The sequence below is a fragment of the Dysidea avara genome, chromosome 5 (assembly GCF_963678975.1).
Source record: "Dysidea avara chromosome 5, odDysAvar1.4, whole genome shotgun sequence".
Classification (NCBI taxonomy): domain Eukaryota; kingdom Metazoa; phylum Porifera; class Demospongiae; order Dictyoceratida; family Dysideidae; genus Dysidea; species Dysidea avara.
Window position 1 is genome coordinate 21,022,914 of NC_089276.1, and position 18,685 is coordinate 21,041,598.

The 18,685-nt window shown below is 39.7% G+C and overlaps 1 long non-coding RNA gene across 1 annotated transcript; it reads left to right on the forward strand.

Moving 5' to 3' along the window:
• The first annotated feature begins 4,517 nt into the window (after positions 1 to 4,517).
• On the forward strand, positions 4,518 to 9,046 carry LOC136256187 (uncharacterized). The gene is made up of 3 exons (XR_010701360.1): positions 4,518 to 4,702; positions 8,296 to 8,421; positions 8,823 to 9,046. It is a non-coding gene; the product is annotated as an uncharacterized lncRNA (long non-coding RNA).
• The last annotated feature ends 9,639 nt before the right edge of the window (positions 9,047 to 18,685 follow it).

Consider the following 18,685-nt stretch of genomic DNA (forward strand, 5'->3'; position numbering starts at 1 on the left):
TGAAAATCTTTGAAATGTTATTGAGTTTCTCTATAACATGCAATTCACTTTCTATTTCAAAAAATCTTGCAATAAAATTGTCCCATTTGCAGGTTTGGTAATACTCACAGAGCTCATAATAGGCATTTGACAACCCAATTTTTGGTGTTACCTTATAGTAAATAAAATTAAATTGTACTAATTTTTGCTACAAAAGTGTGGTTATGTCCAAATGACTCAATGTTACATCCTACTACAAGAGAGTCATGACATAATGCACATGTACGTGTGTGACACACACCCACAATTGCTCCAAGTGTTTTGATATGAAGATTTTTTATTGATGTATCTTTGTTTGTTCTATTAGTTATAACATGTCTGGTACTTTCTGCTCCTGAAAATGGAATGATTAGTTGCTCACCAGGAAATGATAGTCCAGGAGACACATGTACATTGACATGTGATGACGGTTTTGAAATTAGTGGTACTCAGAGTAGGACCTGTCAAGATGATGGAACCTGGAATGGTGTAGATGATACTGTGTGTACAGGTGAATTACATGACCAGCAGATTGCAAAACTGATACAGTATAAAGCCACTAACATAAAATCAATGCCAAAGATATCATATCAGTGATCATCACACACACACACACACACACATACACACACACATGCACACGCACGCACGCACACACACACACACAGTGTTACTAATAAACTGGTGAAGTTCAGGCTAGCCAGTTATGCTTTGAAAATAGCCTGTTGTGCTTTTGAGCAGTGCTAAAAATCCAGCTCAAAATTATGCTGGCATATTTGGAGAAAGCCTGGTTCCAGGGTCAAGCACTGTCTAGTATCTGAGAGCTCTAAGCCACAATGCATTTATAGTGTATGTTGAATATCCATCTTTCTACACTGTAAACTGCTTTCAATTCGAAATTGTCAGTTTGAATAAATTTACAATAATAATGATTTGCTGTTGCTGTCTGAGGAGAATATAATCCTGCATTCACAATATCCTTAAAAACACAATTGTTTTGTTTACAGCATCAAAATAGTATAATGCTTATTTTAATATTAAATGTGAATTACATTAACAAGCTTGTTAAGTGGCTTTAAGTGCAAAATTAGATTCTTCTTCAGTGTACTGTACATTATAATTTGACTAAATGTTATATTCTGTTCATTGTAATTACATTATCACATATTGTCTTAGTTATAACATGTCCGGTACTTTCTGCTCCTGATGATGGACAGATCAGTTGCTCACCAGGAAATGATAGTCCAGGAGACACATGTACATTCACATGTGATGATGGGTTTGAAATTAGTGGTACTCAGAGTAGGACATGTCAAGATGATGGAAAATGGAATGGTGCAGATGATACTCTGTGTACAGGTACAGTAAGTTACATAACTTGTAGATTTCAAAACAGCTAAATGCACAAAACGCTTAAAAATACACCATGAAGAAAAGATTACTTGAATAGGAAATCAAGTAACTAGGGCAGTTTACTGACAGCAAGTGAAAATCTTTGTAATGTTATTGAGTTTCTCTATAGCATGCAATTCACTTTCTATTTCAAAAAATTTTGTAATAAAAATGTCCCATTTGCAGGTTTGGTAATACCCAAAGAGCTCATAATAGGCATTCGACAACTCAATTTTTGGTGTAACCACAGCACCATTGCATTTACAACAAATTTTACTAATTTTTGTTACAAAAGTGTGGTTATGTCCAAATGACTCAATGTTACATCCAACTACAAGAGAGTTACGACATAATACACATGTACATATGTGACACACACCCACACTTGCTCCAAGTGTTTTGATATGAAGATTTTTATTGATGTATCTTTGTTTGTTCTATTAGTTATAACATGTCCGGTACTTTCTGCTCTTGAAAATGGAACGATTAGTTGCTCACCAGGAAATGATAGTCCAGGAGACACATGTACATTGACATGTGATGACGGTTTTGAAATTAGTGGTACTCAGAGTAGGACCTGTCAAGATGATGGAACCTGGAATGGTGCAGATGATACTGTGTGTACAAGTGAGTTGCATGACCAGCAGATTGCAAAACCGATACAGTATAAAGCCACTAACATGCATATCAATACCAAAATAATCATCGGTGATCATCACACATACACGTACGCATGCACGCATGCACACACACACGTAAGCAAAGCAAAAGAAAAACAAAGCCTCCGGCAGCCATGCGAAACATAGCTATTACCACCCCACTGGGATGCCTGTGCACCACTCAGGCACTTAAGCCTTGTGCAGCAAATCCTCCTGGGGCAGGGCTAGTAACCCGCAGAAGGACTGTCCAGGTATCATGGAGAGAGGTTGTGGAACCTTCCACAACGACCTCAACACCACTAAGTGAGACAAGGACACTTGGGCATTTGCTTTCCCAGTTTACACCAGGTACCCATTGATGTTACAGCTGGGTGGGCTGCTTCCCCAGTTGACACCAGGCCACCAGGTCCCCATTTAAACAGCTGGGTAGACTGGAGCAATGTGAGAAAGAAAAGTTTCTTGCTCAAGGAAACAACAAAAATACCAAAGTGGTTCAAACGGGAATCGAACCTAGGACCTTCGATTACCAGGCCGATGCCCTAACCACTTGGCTATGCTGCACACACACATATACTCATGCATGCATACAGTGTTGTTCAGTATTGCACCAATTATGCTTTGAAAATAGCTTTTGAGCACTGCTCAAAAATCCAGCCTATTATACTCAAAATTATGCTTTCTAGAGTTGGCTGTTTTATTAGAGTATATCAGTGGTTCCTTACTGCATGCTGAATTAGAGTAAATGACTAGAGTATGCCAATCTCATTTCCATGAAGTGTGAATAATCAGCCAAGAAATAATAATATTGCATGCTTTCTTGATATGAAATGCAGTATTACAATGTAGTGTGTTAAGGTGTGCATTGCAGATTTTAAACAAAAATCTTGAAATCTTTAAACTTGTCCTATTATGCTGGCATAATTCCTGTTGCTTTTGATAGCCTATTATGGTCAAAATTATACCAATACAATTGGTGCAAGCCTAGTTCCAGGGTCAAGCACTGTCCAGTACCCAAGAGATCTAAACCACAATGCCTTTATGGTGAATGTTGAACATATATTTAGCCCATGTTTCTACAAAATGACCTACTATAAACCACTTTCAGTTGGAAATTGTCAGTTTGAATAAATTTACAATAATACTGATTTGCTGTTTCTGTCTCATAATACCCTTAAAAACACGATTATTTTGTTTACTGCATCAAAATAGTATGCGTATTTGTGACTGGATCTGTGAAAACCGGTCTTATCGCCCAAGACAAGAAGTTTGATTTTTTCACACAAACACAAAGCTTAATAAATGCACTATTAAATTTCACTGTCACAGAGTAAAGTGGTCTACTTTTTTTTCAAGCTCAGTGGCGAGCCGTATGGGTGGTCTGGGGTCTTGATGGAACCCTGGCCAACCAGGAGATGGCTGTGTATGGCTGTACAACTCCATGGTATTGGACAATGACCTGTGCTGTAAATTTCCTTTCATTTTAGCCAGTTCTGAGCCCTAGATGGTCCATAGCTTGGCCTAATTCATCCCAACATACTCCTTTTCAATTTTTGAACACCATCTTTCCCGCCTTCCAGGCCCTCCCTCCCCTTTTGGAGCTCACCGATACAGTCAACCTTGGTTTAAAAACTATCTAAAATGACGGGAAACTAAGCTGTTGACTACTTCTTCAGTGGATGATCTGGAAGATATGAAATTGTTGTAAAATGTGTGAAAATTTGGTATGCGTAGCTACCACCAATGGCCAGCTACAACACTCTGAATATTTAAAACCGGCATTTCTCGATACTTTTTAATGGGCGATAAGACCGGTTTTCCCAGAGACAATCACATTTTAATATTAAATACAAATTAAATCAGCAAGCTTGTTAAGTGACTTTAAGTGCAAAATTAGATGCTTCTTCAATGTGTATAATAATTTGACTAAATGTTATATGCTGTTCATCGTTATTAATTACATTTTCACTTGTTGTCTTACTGTAGTTATAACACGTCCGATACTTTCTGCTCCTGATAATGGACAGATTAGTTGTTCACCAGGAAATGATAGTCCAGGAGACACATGTACATTCACATGTGATGATGGGTTTGAAATTAGTGGTACTCAGAGTAGGACTTGTCAAGATGATGGAACCTGGAATGGTGCAGATGATACTGCATGTACAGGTGAGTTACATGACTAGCAGAATGCATAACAAATACAGTATAAAGTCATTAACAATTTAACATACATATCAAAACTTTAGTACTAATTTTACCACAAAACAGTTTTGCTTCTGTCCATGTACAACAAAGATACAAATGTGGAAAATAAATCTTTCCAGGTTGTACATTAATTTTATGTGATGAACACTCAATATGGTTTTCTTGATTTCCAGATATTGTGTCTTAATATGAGGATAATTTGAATTTGATATATGTAGCTAGCTACCATTTATCCATTCCATTAATCACAACATGTCCGATACTTTCTGTTCCTGGTGATGGACAGATTAGTTGCTCACCAGGAAATGATAGTCCAGGAGACACATGTACATTGACATGTGATGATGGGTTTGTAATTGAAGGTACTCAGAGCAGAACCTGTCAAGATGATCTGACTTGGAGTGGTTTTGATGATACTTACTGTTTAGGTAAGTTACAAAATTAACCAATTGTAAAACACAGGCAATCCCACTAGTGCATTAACATGGATAAGTAATTCAGTTTGCTGTGCTGCCCACAATAAAAGTGCTGTTACAAAATTTATTGGTGATGCATGATGAAACTGTAGTGAGTATCTGCATGCCATGCTTGTTGGCTGGGTGTAGCAGTAATATTATTATACTAATATAACTGTATAATTTGATACTTTTGCATTCAGTATTCCTATAATTATTTTAATGCTCTTTCCTTTAAAGGTAACTGTGCTGTCTTTGTAGTGATGAGTATACTAGTTTGTTTAATTGCTAGGTAGACCTAAAAAATGGTACATGTCAATGATTCAGTACCACTGCATGCCAAACTACATTAAGAGCATTTGATACTCTCTTAGTACCAGTCTGTGGTTTGGATATAACCTGGAATTTCACACAGTCAACAATGAATTCCAGTCACAACAATTTAAATTAACATCTGTAGTAGTTTACTACACAACAGTGGTGGTAGAAGTGGTTGATGTGAAAAGGGAGGCTGACCAGAGTATGGAATTTCTGGTGTAGCCATTGTGGCTTTCACAATGTCTCAAAGTTCAATTTTTAGGTACAGTTTGAAGCATTTCGACTCAAGCACCAACTTTTTAGTCAAAAAGTATTTAAAACAGGCTATTTGCAGTAATAAAACTGGTTTTTAGACAGGGATAATAAACACAAAGCATTTATAAACAGTACAAAGCAGCCTTTAGACACCTGGAAACACTTGGTGCAGTGGTAAGATAACAACTCTCAAAAGTAAGAAGTCAGTGGTTTGATTCCTGCCATATAGGCAAAAAAAATTTCATTTTTATGGAATACATTTTATGAAGCACTTTGACTGCTCTATTAGGGTATTTGAGCATTCTATTAGAGCTTTTTCATGGTTTTCAAGAAAACAATTTGGGGCGAGATATTGTGAGGAAGCTTCAGTCCCCAAGTCCCCCTCTTTCTGCTGCTTATGCTATGCAATAATAGTTATTACAATTTTCTGTACACAAAATAATGAACTATGGCTCTCACTGTCACGATACTTTATAAGGTTCCTCCCTAAAATAAATGACAACTGATAAAATACTACCTTTAAAATCCATCATAGAAATATCATACATTATGAAATCATCTTTACAGAATAGTCTTGGTCAGAGACAAATGTAACAGTCGGTCACCAGACATTTGCCGTACAAATAGCGTGTCTGACCATAACTCAGTTTGCTCAGACATGATGTCCCAGCTATCAAAAGAAAAGGGATGGAGCCTAAGGAATGTTTGGTTTATGGCTTGTACTGTTAATTATAACTACCACTTGGTTGCTAGGAGACACTACATTCTTACAACCCAAGGGGGTGGCCATGAATGTACTAGGCCTACTCCCATTCAATTAGGGCAATTGGAAACAGTGGAAACGGAAACTGTAAACGGAAAATGGAAATGATCAAATTGTCATAATTTTTTTATAAACGTACCCTAGAGTAAAACCCTTGCTTGGTGGCCACTTCTTAAAGACCACCTTCTTATAAAGACCACCTCTGTACAAAGACCACTTTGTAACTAGATCTCAGAGATGGCTAAGACATACTGACCTTATAAGACCACTCCATGGTCACCTTTTATAAAGACCACCCTCTTTACAAAGACCACCTCTCACATTGTAATAATACCTAGGTTCCAACCATCTACTTCATGACTCATCAAAACAGCTAGACTCTTACGGTCCTAGGGTAAAACCTCACTTAGTGTCACTTTTAAAGACCACCTCTGTACAAAGACCACTTCTATACAAAGACTACATTGTAATTAGGTTTTGAAGATAGATAAGGTGCCACTTCATAGTCACATTAAAGACCACCTCTTTACATGATAATATTTGATAAGCTTCAAACATGTATTTCATGACTCATAGAAAGAGGTAAACCCATATTTTGGTCCACACTTCATTCAAGTCATCTACCATTATCACTTAGTTTGTACCAAAATGTGTTAAGTCCTTAGTCCATGCAAGTGAAATGTGACTAGTACACTAACCTACTGTATCAACAAAAAATAAGGTCTCATGAAGAGATGATGACCTTAAGAATGTAGTATTTTTAGCTGACCTAGCTGTCAGTTTTGATAAGTCATGAAATATATGCCTGGAACCTAGGTATTATTCAATGTGAGAGGTGGTCTTTGTAAAGAGGGTGGTCTTTATAGAAGGTGACCATGAAGTGGTCTTATAAGGTCAGTATGCCTTAGCCATCTTTGAGATCTAATTACAAAGTGGTCTTTGTACAGAGGTGGTCTTTATAAGAAGGTGGTCTTTAAGAGGTGGCCACTAAACAAGGGTTTTACTCTAGGGTACCTTTATATGACAATTTGACCATTTCCGTTTTCCATTTCCACTTTCCATTTCCGGTTTCCGTTTCCACTGTTTCCAATTGCCCATTCAATTAGCAATGTTACAGTAACTCACAACAAGAGCAATGAATGATGTGAACAGTTGATACCAGAATTAATAACCATATACAATCTAACTATTAGTTGAAATGTTCCACTCTGTTGTACCACAACCAATCAAGCCTGTACATGACAGGACATTATGACCAGTCTACTGCAAAACATTATATCTGTATCTGGTCTTGGTGTACCTACAGTAGCATCAAATTAATATTAAAGGCCTAATATTATTTTTTTAATGCCAGAACTCAATTTTTTGTCTACTTGAAGCAGTGAACTGCCACCATGTTATGCCACAATAACAAACTCATATGTGACATATGCCTTTTCTGCTACCAATAAGTGCTTTCCTTATACCTTTTTATCTTCAGTTGCGTGGTCATCTTTTTCTTCATCAAGGAAACCATACCAAGGTGTTATTTTTGTATTGACACTTTCTTAGAGGAGGGTATTTAAACACCACAAAACTATTTGAAGCACTTATGAGAGAGTAGATGCCTATATAGCCACACTAAAAAAAAACAACAATCATGTGGCAAACCTCAGAACACACCGCAATGCTCTTAAACAATCAGATCTCGCCCCTTATAATCTAATGTAGCTGCTATCATCTGCAGTTTTTCTGTGAAAATAAGACATGGCAATCATGCCCCTTAATCTATTGTGTAGCTCACTTGAGATAAACAGTAAGATCAAGATACTCTAGTATAGAACTCACAGCCACAAGTGTATAACAAAAAAGTTAACAAACTACTGCAATTAAAATTTTTTAAATGAAGTAGCTAGAATTCCAGTGATAAAAAGTAGTGAAACTAAAACTCAACAACATAGCTATGTGGCCACTTTGGCATTACACAACATGCCAGTGTAGGGATTTTTGCACATACTGTAACTATGTTGTCAAGTCTTGTTTCACTACTATTTTAGTCCTAGAATTACTTGAATACATATGTGGTGTTGGCTTCAATCGTTTCTTTAATTAAGCACAACTACACTTTTGCTGGCCACAAAAGATAGGTTATGGATTATATGAACAAAGGCCCAGTGTCTAAACATATATATTCATCCTGTATATATATACAGTATGTATATCCATAACCATTTAATAATACTTATATTAGGTTGTATTGATATTGGAAGCATCACTGTTCAAACCAAGGCTAGAGGTGATAGAGCTACCGTAACATTTTCATCACACCAGGATGCCACTTTTACATGCCAGTTAGATAGTGGAACAGCAGCCACTTGTAAGTTGAACCTTAATTGATATGTACAGAACACATATATTATGATTCCATACATACAGGGTAGGTTAGGAATAGTAATGCATTATACTTGATAACATTGTTATACATGCCTACAACTTTCTTTAGTTAAGCAGATGAAGCTGCACAGCTTCTTTAAATAATAAAAAGTGAATGATACCAATTGCAGTAGCAACTCTTAATATACACCACATACACAATGATTTATATAATTGGACACCATTTGTTTTTGCAAGATGTAAATCATTGGAAGTAACAAAGAGCTGATTACTTGAAATCATTGAACTACTGATGTTTTTGCTAAACTCCACCCTAAACTTATAAACTACAGTACATAATGAACTGTGTATATATCTACTCTTTAAATTATATAATTTCTCTAGGCACAAGTCCTATAGTGTACACTGGACTAAGTGTTGGACGTCATTCAATCACTTTGGTGTCCACATGTCCTGGTGAAACAAAAGGAATATCCAATACATCAAATTTCAGAATCCGTGGCTAGCTAACTGGATTGATGTACTAGTAGTCTGGACTGATACTACACTTTACACTTTGTAGACACACTTAACTTTTTATGTGCTGTCTCTATGCATACGCAGCATTATACCAGTAGATATAACTTACAAAATTGTGTTGATTGTACATTGTTACAATTATACAATTGGTAGTTACAAAGTAAATTGGATAACATCCATTGATTGATATGGCATATACAGTGATGTAGTTAACATACTGTACCTATTATCATTAGATTTTTATACTTGTACAAATTGTAGTATGGTACGTGGGCGGATCAAAGACTGCTTCCAGTGTTGTATACCAGCATATAAATGGTCAACACCTTTAAGCCACACAGTCTGGCCTCTAATTGGTTCAAAGGTAACAAAAGAGATTAGCCATTCCCTTGATTTTTCTACCTTTTCATTGCACTGAGAAAAAAGAGGGATATAAGATGGTATTTCCAGTGGTTTATTGAATACAAAAAAGCTTGATATAACCTGTAGTATACTAACAATCTCATGTAAGGCTTTAGTTAATGTGTTAAACATACTGAAACCACATATGTGATGGTATAGTGTGGGAATTATATTAGATATAAGCTATTTCAGGTAATGTGGTAAATAAACTGAAACCATATATGTAATAGTATAGTATGCATTATACTAAAGTATAACATGAGTATAAAACAGGGTTTATATTAAGGCTTATTTGTATTCAATAAGCCACTGGAAATACCATCTTATATCCCACTTTTTTCACAGTGTTGTCTACTCTTGAAGAGTGCAATATTACACCTGTTGCTTCTACTAGCTTCCAAGCTAGCACATAGAAAAAGTTCAGAGGGAGTGCAAGAATCCCCTAAATTCACTTGTCTGCTGCCTACATTGTACTGTACTCAAAATGTGGTAGGCTCATTCTAATCTCATCATCAAGTTGCTTATACATATCAACTTTAAATTATAGGCACCGGTCCAGTGAACATCCTCTTGTCCAGATTATAACCAAAGTCTTGGAAGCATTGATGGGTGGTGATGACTATACAAAGGCAATTATTATGCCATTATGCCGATCATGAAGCTATAATGTCAACTTTTGCTAGACTGGAGAAACAATATACAGTGTCAGTGAAGTATATCTCTTCCTACAATCTCTACAATGTCTCTTAACCATGTCAGCATGAGCCAGTTATGTTAACATGAGTCAGCACTTAACAGTGTGTTTATATTCATTGTTGCATGGCACTGAGCGTTTTGCCAATTTTTTCTTCACCTTAAAAACAATTGATTAAGTAACATATAAAGTTACTTATATACCAAAAAGTATGTTAATATTAATTACTTGACTAACCTTTGACGTGTCCAGGGAGGTGCAGCACTGGTCGCTCTTCGCCACCGACCAACTGTTGTTGGTAGTGGTGGTTTTGGTATGTGTACTTGGTCCCGGTTGCTGGGTTTGATTTAAAGAATTTTCTGTCTTAAGATTTCTTTTTGGGATCAATTGCCTACCGGGTCTTATATTTTTATTTTTCAGATGTGCTGATACTTGGGCAGGGAAGGACTTTGGTGCCCAGAGGCATTCTACGCACCAAAGGCCTTCCTTTAAGCCATGATTGGGTCTAAATACTAAAACAACCATCCTAGAGACCAGGTACTATCACATTCCCTCTATCAGGAATGGAGATGCTGCGAATGCAGCTAGAGCTTTTAAAAAGCTCTGTTTTTCAGAATGGCGAGACCAGCATTGGCACTGGGCGGCCGAATGCTGATCTGGATTCTGAGAAGTGTGGAAGAGGCAGCATTTGCTAAGAAGCAGTGTGCTACACTCTTCGCAACGAGGGGCTGACACTGACCAGCTGTGGCAGAGCTGCGTGCCAAGACTCCTGTTGGGGGAGGTGGCATTGACTCATGAGGGGGGGGGGGGGGGGTCACATGCCAGGCACTCCCGTTCTTGTATCACATCTGTTGGGGGAGGTGACATTGACTCATGAGAGTCGCATGCCAGGCGCTCCCTTGCTTGAATTACACCTGTTGGGGGAGGTGACATTGACCCATGGAAGTCACATGCCAGGCACTCCCTGCCTGCAGTGAGCAAAGGAGTGCATCGTGTGTATCAGTAGCTGTAACAACAACAAAACAAAAAATACAGTATGCAATATTGGCTAATAACTGCAACAGATTTGGCATGGCAGAGCTGTGGAAGTTCTGGTATTGGTCCGTGATACAGTCTCCTGCCAGGCACTCCCTTGCGTTTGGCATCGCTGCTTGGTAATGGTCCATGATAGTCTCCAGGCTATACTACCACTTAGCATTGGCAGTATAATAGGTTCACCTGCAGGGAGCTAATGAGTACATCAATGCACAAGTATGATAGTATCATGTGATGACAATACAACAGAGGCGCAGTACTGGCTAGTTGTGTCACCACCAGTGTGCCTGCTCGAAGGAGTGCTACCACTGAAGCGATTAATAGAGGGTGGAGTGCAATGTATATGTATATATATGTGTGTGCTATACCCTGTATGTGGATCAACCACGTACATTTTTATTGGAATTTATTGTTGTAGGCATGATGTTGCTGTGAAAACTGGTATTTGTGCATAAGAGGGTTGGGATGGGAGGGTAACACTTGTCTAACAACTAATGCCACGTGCTACTGCGCATGTGCTAGGATTCTTATTAGTGCGTCGTTATTCTTATTAATGTCTCGTGTCTAAGAGTGAATGCTCGAGGCCGCCATCAAGTTCAACATTAACTTTGTTTAAAGGTATTTTAAACTACATTTAATATTAATTACTTGACTAACCTTTGACGTGTCCAGGGAGGTGCAGCACTGGTCGCTCTTCGCCACCGACCAACTGTTGTTGGTAGTGGTGGTTTTGGTATGTGTACCTGGTCCTGGTTGCTGGGTCTGATTTAAAGAATTTTCTGTCTTAAGATTTCTTTTTGGGATCAATTGCCTACCGGGTCTTATATTTTTATTTTCCAGATGTGCTGATACTTGGGCAGGGAAGGACTTTGGTGCCCAGAGGCATTCTACGCACCAAAGGCCTTCCTTTAAGCCATAGAAAGGTGAGCCCCCCCCCCCCCCCCTCCCCCCCACCAGGCACACAGGTGGGTGGGGGGAGAGACCTTTCAACCAAGTATCTAGATTATGTGTTTTGGAGATACCGGCTGTTTGGGAACAGCACTTATGGCAGGTGTGCATGCCAACAAATTGTGTAGGTCAATCGTTATAGCGTGAAGCCACTTTGCGGTAGTGTCAAGACAAGCACGGTAGCAACATGAAGTGACTGTACAACACTATCAATATGACATATGCAGTACTAGTAGACAGTCCTTAGTACATATAAATACACCAATTACATGCTGAGGTTGTCAAAAAGGAGTCAGTGATGACCAGCTGCGATGATCTTGGACATATTTGCTACCTCACTGGGAGGAGGTCAGATATACCTGTTAAATGCGTTGCTTTTCCAGCGGCCAAGAATTTGTATGTGAGAGTCAGGCAGTTTGGCTAGAGATGCAGACGTTGCTGCCCCAATCCGAAGGCTATGTGAGTTATAGCGGCGCTTATCGAGTTTGAGGCTGACCATCAGGGACTGGAGGCCTGCACGAAACATGGCTCCCGTCCAGCCATTTCCTTCTTCAGTGATGAAGAGTGGGCCTGGTTGTTCACTCCTTCTGCCGAGGTATGAAATCATTGCTTTTATTGGACATACCAAGCTATCTGTGGCACCCATGTGCACCTTGGCACCCTGCCTGAATGGGTCTGTTTTGGATTCTTTGAGGGACAGTTGCAGGAGACGGGGTTTCTTCCTGTTGTCAACTGCAATATCCTTGAGAGATAGGTGTCGTGATGGATCATAGGAGCCTTCTGTAGGAATTGTAAACTCGCTGACTCTTAAGAACCCAAAAAAAAGGCAAGACAGCACATAGCCCAGAGTGTGGTATTATAATAGTAAGGAGGTTTCTTTGATAGGAGGGCTTTTATGTTATAGAGCATCTGGATGGTAATCGGCAGTCGGGTTTTTCCTCAGTGCATGCCTGCTTGGCGCTTTTTGATTCCCCTTAAGATGAGATGGAGCCTAGGAGTGATTTGGCGGTTGAAGTGGTTATGAAGCCCCTTGCATACATGCATGTGTCTAACTGCTGATAGATACACCTTGATAGTTCCCTGCGAGATGTTGGAGGTAGCTAGGTGCGATATGAACAGAGTTAGGGTGCACTCGGATGTTGGGATCGGGTGAATCCTTGCCATTTTGCAGAAGTTAACATATCGTCTTCGTCCAGCCGTGTAGGTGTTTCTGCTGGATTTGGCCAGCCCATGATGTAGTAGCTTTTGGGCTTTGTTCAGTAGATTGTTGAGGTGAGTACTCCTTGGTAGGTCTACAAATGGAATTTAAGTATATATGTGTGGCCTTGTTTGCAAGTGTCTATTGGGATTTTGTAACAAGAATGGCAAATAAATTATCAACTAAGTTAATCATACAGCAATTACAATGAACAGCATAAATCAATTACACTGAACAACAAGTGTGTGGTCAATTATGTTGTAGCATTGTTTTATGTGAGCTCATTAAGTATGTGGTTTTTTATTTCTTGCAGGTGGAGACCCTTGCAGTGTATTGATGGTTCGCTTGAAGTGACGAAGAAAGGAGGGAGAAGTCCAGTCTTGTCTCCGGGGTGATATGAGCTTCAACAGTGACATTAGGATTGATGCAGGGGAGCGGCAGGTGTGAGGGTGTAGCTTTAAGAATTCTGTTGATCTGTTTCTGGATAACTGGTCTGCGGCAGTATTCGACGTGCCTGGAATATGGCAAGCTGAGATCTTTATATCAAAATGAGCTGAGAAGAACCAGAGACAGCGTAAGAGGTGCATGACCATTATTTCCTTTGAGGATCCTTTGGTAATGGAGTCAACAACACTGCTGTTGTCACGGTGGAATTCCACTCTGCTGCCTGATAGTAGTGGTCCCCAAATAGCGCAGCTTAAAACAATTGGTGCTAACTCCTTCGCCATTACGGTATGTCGATTTGTGCCCAGTCTTTTGACCATGCTAGTTGCAGCCACTGAAATCCAAATACTGCTCCACAGCCCCAGGACCCTGATGTGTCTGAGGAAATTATATAGTCTGGAGTGGAGCCGTTGATAAAACTGAGCCTGTTCCAATGTGTGATGAAGAGGTGCCACCACCTAAGATCTGCGCGGAAGCCGCTTGTGAGACGCGTAAAGTGAGATAATTTTTTGAGGCGAGCTGCTAGTCTGTACATTCTGGACACAAAGGTCCTTCCTGGTGTTACCACCTTAGTGGCATGCTGCAGCAAGCCTACCAGGGATAAGATATCCCTTTTTGGTGTTTTTCTGCGAGATAGCCAAGCTGAAACTTGGTTCTGGATTCTTGAGAGTTTTTCATCAGGTAGGCGGGCCAGCATGAGTTGAGTATCCAGAGAGATTCCCAAAAAGGTTAGAGATTGGGGAAGGGGCTTTCAACCTTCTCTAGGGCAAGAGGGTAGTTCTCTACTGTGTTAGGGTGTTGAAGAGCACAACTCAGGTTTTGCTTGACGGATTTCAATGGAGTTAATTGCTCTTTGAAGCCAATGCGAAAGCCCTCTGTGATACCGGAAATAAAAAAGTCGACCAATGGTCTGTTAGGGTGATCTACCAGCAATTTTTTCCAGTTGCTTGCATCTAGTGGTGTGTTGACTGCCCTGGCCGCAGGTGGTACTTTGACATCAGATAGCTGGTGGCTCAGGTGATTGGTCCAAGATGAGATCCAGTCACTGTAGTTACAACGCAAGTCCTTAGTGTGCACACCAATAATATGTTGTTCCGACAACACTGCGAGGGGATAAGGTGTCGATAATTAGACTGTCAGCATTGTGCATACTTATCACCACACATAATATTGCATAATATTATATTGACTAAATAGTGTTATTGCACAACAAATCATATGGAAAGAAAAGAAACTACTATCAGTATTGGCCTAAAGTCAGTTAACAAAGAAAGGAAAAAACAACAAATCAATCAAGTCAAGATTGGTTGTGCTGCCTGTCCTTCTGCCTGTATGGACACTGGGAGGCCTTGTGATTCTTGTCTTGGGCTCTGGGATTATGAACATATCGGTAGCAAATATGCTTGAAGCGGCAGGGCGACCGAGAGCATCCATTAGGATTTTCGTTCCAGTCCAGGCAAATTGGTTGGTATTGATATTGGCGTTGTGACCGTTGGGAAGGTTTGAAGCATAGGGGGTGGAGCCTGCCTGCTGACGACTCTGAATAGCCCTTTCTGGGGAAGTCATATTCCAGAGTGTAACATCTATAACAGACCATAGAGCATTCTGAGAGGCCGATGCTTTTAGGCGAAAGCGACGATCATAAATAACCCACTTGCCTTCGCGACAGTCCATTGATGCCCCAATTATTAGGCTCTGGTATCCTAGGAGGTCAGCAATTCTCTAGGGTTTATGGTGGGAAATAATTGCCATATATACTGCAAAGCACTGGATCCAATCAATTATATCTGTCACTGTAGGAAGTCGCTTGCATGATGCGACCTGCCCTTCATTAATGTTGAGGTCAGCTGAGTCCAGGTGGCTTGGCAGAAGTTCTGCCATCTCAACAAACAATCCATCCTCCACGCGCTTCATCAGTCTGGATGGGATGGGAGGGAGGCCATTACTTATTAACACTAGTGGGCATGACTTCTCCGAAGGGGATGTATCATCCGAATCATGGCTGTCAATGCTAAGGAGATCATCGGAATCTGGATGGACTTCCAACTGCCGGATATGAGGGAGTTCACAGCCATCAGTGGACTCGTCTGCAGAACAGGACACAAGAGACAATGAGAAGGGTGGGGGTGGGGATTGAACAACGTCTGATTTTTTAACATTATATGGCCTGCATTAAGTAAACATAGTAAGAGGCTTAGGCATGGTATTATGAGATACCCCTTGAATGAGGCTAGAGCATGGTGCATACTACAATTGGAAGGCTTTTTTTTTTTTTTTTTTGGAGGAACAGTAAGAGGCTTAGGCATGGCGTAATAAGGATGGCTATTAACTGAAGGCTAGAACATGGTGCGGGCTACATAAAGTATGGTGTACATATAAAGCATAGGCTTGTGCATGGTGCGCCTTACAAGAAGCCTTTACATGGTGCGCGTTATAAAGAAGGCTTTGCATAGTGCACTTTATTATTTTGTAAAACGAAACATTACACGGACATAACACGCACTACTACATGACTTACCAAAATCCTCGTGGTCGGCGTCTCCTTCGTTGGAACTGTCGTCCGTCTCAGGAGTAGGCGTTGTGCGAGTAACGCGACGACGGGTTGCTTGGCTAGGCTGGTCTGTGTTCTTCTGCTTGTGACGACTTGCTCTCTTCTGGCGTGTAGAGGAACTTGGGGTGGCCTCCCTCCGCAGACTGTGGCATGCCCCTGACCACTGCCGACACGATGTCCGGAATGTCAGCAGTTGTTAAGGGACGCGTCTTTGATCTCTTCTCTCGTCGGGCTCCGGGACTTTCAGCTTGTCTTCCCCGCTTCGTTCCTGCCTTAGCGGAAGATTCGGTGGCGGGCGAGACAGCGGATGATCTAGTTTTTAACAGGAGGCTTCTTAGGCGGGGATTTCTTCTTCTGCTGAGCGTTTTTTCCTGTTCCATTCTTTACGGACGATTTCGATTTCTTTCCTACTGCCTTCGTAGGCATCTTGATAACTTAGTATTCATTGTAATTCTAGCACTTATTGTAACTTACCACTTACTGTAATTTAGCACTAGTTGTAACCTAGCACCTATTGTAACTTAGCACTTATTGTAACTTAGTACTAATCATTATTGTAACCTAAATTATAGGCACTTATGTTATTGTAACTTAAACTAGGCACTTATGTGTACGTACCTTGTACATTAGCGTAAAAACCCTGTTGGGTGTTTGCTAATCAATAAATAAATAAAATAAAAATAAAACAATTGATAACACTTGTCTAACAACTAATGCCACGTGCTACTGCGTTTTGCCAATTTTTTCTTCACCTTAAAAGCAATTGATTAAGTAACATATAAAGTTACTTATATACCAAAAAGTATGATAAGTTGTAGAGCTGTTAGGAAGAGATACTTGACTGAGCTTGAGGCTATTGATTTCTAAAGTTATAATAAAGTTTCATAGAATTTGACATAGCTTAGAGCCATAATGGCGTAATCTTCACATCCAGTCTTGTACCACAAGTTAATACTCCCAAAACTTTGGGGAATGCTTGAACAAAACTAGATGTAGAACCACCAGATGGGCGCTTATAATAACAGACTCAAGGTAGGGTCTAGGTAATACTGTAGGTCAAGATTCATTCGTTCAAAATAGGGATGTCATGGAACTTGTGAGCCCTCTCCCAAAAACTGTCACTCCCAGTAAAGTTATCATTACAATGCTGTGACAGAATTGATGCAATTTGACAACAATGCTCAGGGACAGATAAGCCGCAGATTTAGGATTTACAAAAGGGGGGGCTAACTCAAGGTGCTAATCTCTCATGTCATGTGAAGGTATGTGAAGCACACCAGCATGCTGGAACTAGGTGCTATTTTGGAAGACATTTCCACAAATCATTTAAAGCATAGCCTTGCTCGTGCTATATGAAAAATAAAGCACTCGGCGCTTGGCCTTGTGCTTTTATTTTTCATATAACACTCGCGGCTATGCTTTAACATAATACGTATTGCCATACTTAATGACTGTACATGCAAGTAGACAAATCAGTTATTAATGAAGGCCTTTTAAATAGATCAAAGTATACTAACTGCTGGCTACTTGCACAGTGGGGGCACGGAAGGAGGGCAAGAGGCTGTTTTAAAAATTGCAAAGGAAGGTGTAGGGATGAATTAGGCCAAATTATGGGCCATTCAAGTCTCAAAACTGCAATATTAAGGAAAATGCCTACCTTACCATTATAAGACCATTGTTAGAGTATGCTGGGACCCCTATCATAAATACTTAATATAATTGTGACATCAAAAATCCAATGATGTGCTGCAAGATGGGTTATTTCCGATTATACAGTAGTTATCGTAGATATATTACACTTTAAATGGCCAACCCTATACAAGAGAGAAGACATATTAATAGATTAAGCCAACTCCATAACATCAGCTCACTCCTGCGATAAGACTGATTTATCCACATTTATGGTTGGGTCCCAATGTATTATTATGTCACATTAGTTGTCCTACATGTAAAGCAGGTATACCAATGCTTTTGTTTGTACAGCGCGTTGAAGGCACTGGTAGGGAAGATTCACTGAATAATTGAGCTACATTCCTGTCAAAACCACAGACAAACAATTAGTGTTTGCATCATTAATTTGCAGAATGGCATAAGCAAAAATTCATGTTTTTTTTTCAAATTAACATCACCATGTATGCTACAGGGTACATAGCTACTGTACATGGTGTCTTGGCCTCTGTTTCCCACATTAAAACATTTACTGTGGAGAATGTCCTGCATGTAGGGTAGGTACCAATATTAGCAATTGCACACCTCTATAATGTAGCTATTAGCAACAACAGTGTGGTGAGTGTAATGTGTCAAAAGGTTATTGATAAGGCTTGATTGCAAATATTCTTGATTGTTGGTAATAATAGAAATCAAAATGTAGGTGATGTTTACTTGAATTCTATTAAAACAAATAAAATTCCACCCTGGAACACTTTTAAAGTGTACCATGACACCTCAGTACTCAG